This window comes from Candoia aspera, chromosome 3, assembly GCF_035149785.1.
Source record: "Candoia aspera isolate rCanAsp1 chromosome 3, rCanAsp1.hap2, whole genome shotgun sequence".
NCBI lineage: Eukaryota > Metazoa > Chordata > Lepidosauria > Squamata > Boidae > Candoia > Candoia aspera.
Genome location: NC_086155.1, coordinates 4792613 through 4795465, shown reverse-complemented (window position 1 = coordinate 4795465; position 2853 = coordinate 4792613).

The window sequence follows — 2853 nt, the reverse complement described above, 5'->3', positions numbered from 1 at the left end:
GGCTAAAGAGGCAAGTTGTATGGATTTGTCCAAGATAATGGTGGATTAGCGGGTTAAACAAAACCATCCAGTCTTTCCATTATCTGCTCTAGGGATTAACTGCCTTCACAAAGATGAAAAGGGACATGGTGAAAGGAGGTCTTCACAGATGGCCTAAGAAACAGTGAAAATCTAGAAAGTGGTTCTGGTTTCGTTTCTGGGGAAAGGTGGGGAGGACTGAAAAAGCAGAACACAACCATTGGACAAGGACGTCAATAACGTACTCCACACACCTAATTCACTGTTTCTCAGATCATCTGTGGAGGCCTCCCTTCATCATGAATTCTTCTGGAAATCCCCACCTTCTATTTAGCCATAAAAGAATCCTAACTTTTCTAGGAACAGGAACTGGATTTTGTTATCTCTCCTCTCCTTCCTTCAGGAGTCCTCCCTGGGCCATTCCTTCCCAACGTGTGTTCAGGCATGCTTGAGTTCAGGCCCACTCATGCTGGGAGCATTAGCTGCAGAAAAGGGTATTTCCAGATGATTTGTAGAACTTGAGCAAAAGTTAGGCCCCCAATTTTACTTGGGTTCTGTCCCTGGAACACCTTCCTTCATTAACACTGCAGATGAAAATCTTTTCGATGGGTTGCAGCCAAGCCTCTCCTCATAGTTTATTACAATCTTCCCACCCACATGTCTTCTAGATATTTTAGCCTGAGGCCCTTAATCCCTAGCCAGCATGGTCCTGGGGATTATGGAAGCCAAAGTCTAATACATCTGGAGAGCATCAGGCTGGGGAACCCTGAAATAACACACATGGTGCAATTTCACAGGGCATCTTTCTGCATACACAATCAGTGCTGTTATCCCAAGATTTAAAAACAAAGGACACTCAACTAAAACAACCACGAATTATAGCTGTTGCAAGTATTAGTTATGGCAAAATATACACGCAACTGCTTTGAGGATATTTACATAACCGTATGTACAAATATAAAACCCGAGATTCCTACATACATGACTTAGGTTTCTAATGAAGCCCCTCAGCTTGCTAGTTAGAGCCTTGTATTCTTCTTACCCATTTGAGCAAATGCTCCTAATTTATATTGAAGGGAAAAAAAGGAAAGGAAAGGAAACAGGAAGAAGAAAGAGAGATCACTTCAGCTTTGGCTACTCAAAGGAAAATCTGAGTCTCATTTGGGATGGACTTTCAGATTTAGGATATGTGAGCACTTTGCTCAATGCAGGCTAAGTGCAGAGGACCCTTTAGGGCCAGAAAATTTAGCGTGCGATATACACATTGGTAAGACTGCCAAACTAGAAAACAATTTGGGAAATCTATCATGTTTTGTTGAGCCAAAGAAAAAGAAAATGCAAATGTTATGTGCTGGCAAAGGTCTGGCTTCAAATTCATTGGCACTGAGTATTCCCATAAACCAGGGTCAGTGGACTTTTTAAAAAAGCACATTCATGGATTTAGGCCCCTGTCTCGATTCTCAGGAGCTTGTTTTAGCTTTCAAATGGGCAAGCCCCTGGATGCTAGGTTTCACCAAATGGGTATGACTGAAATACAGCTTGGCCACAACTCTGGGGGAAGCTAATTCTGAGTACAATACATTTTGGGTGCTACTTACGCCTAACACAGATGCATTAACGTCTATTGGCAGGATTTTGACAAAGTTAAAAGATCAGAACAAACAGCTGCTGAAGGTATTCTGGCAACATACAGCAGTTGGTAAAATAAAAACAAAGTCAATCTACTGGAAAAAAAACTTAGCTTGATTTTGCATCTTATCCATTCCTGAAAAATCAGGGAAACCAGGCACCAGGCTGAATGGAAAACAGAACCTCTGCAAAACATGGGTAAATTTTTTTTAAAATCTTCATTGCTCGAGGCACGCACAGCCACCTCTCAGGATTTTAACATTAGGGTTGGCTTAAAAAAAAGATATCTATGCACAAGGTTTCAAAAACATGTCCACAACAGGGAAGGGAATCTTTGGCTTGAACTAACTTTAAATTAAATTAAATTAAATTAACCTAAAACATAAAGACTCTCGAATGGAAGACAGCACTCTCTGGAAGCTTGAATCTGGCTTTCATTTTACACTTGGTATCAGAGTCCAGGCTACACAGACAGTACACAGTTAGAGGAACCAAGAAAGTATACAAAGACCATGATAAGCTCCTGTGGAAAAGCTTTAGCATAATGAAAATACAGAGTAAGACTTGTAATGTAATTACTACAATGGTTACGGTTTCATCTAAAACAGTGTTTTTTAACCTTGGCAACTTTAAAATGTCTGGACTTCAACTCCCAGAATTCCCCAGCCAGCATGGGAAATTCTGGGAGTTGAAGTCCACGCTTCTTAAAGTTGCCAAGTCTGAAAAACACTGGTCTAAGCCAATTACCTGTTTAAACTATTTCTGACACACCTTAAGTAATTACACCAAGGGCATCCATGGGGAGAGGGTCAAAAGTCAAGATGGTCACGATCCTGCAATCAAAGCCCTGTCCGTTGAATGTGTGTCAGATGCACAGCATGTGTAAGAGTTGAACTGCAAGGCTGAGGACACCATCTTGACGTTTTTGGCACCTCCTCCCCCATGGATGCCCTTGGAATTACACAAACTAAGACATAGGAGGCACGACTCACAAGGGAAGGAGCAAGTTCTTGCAAAATGTATTAAAACAATAACAATTTTGTCAGCCAATTTAGAGATAACAGCAGCTTGTTTCCAGTGATTTGGAATTCCAGTTCCTGTGAATTGGAATTACAGACTAGCAGTGCACAACAAAGCTAATGTACAAAACTGACAAAAATGAAGTAATAAGCAAGTTTCATGCTTGAGGGTTTGTGGTTTTGGGGG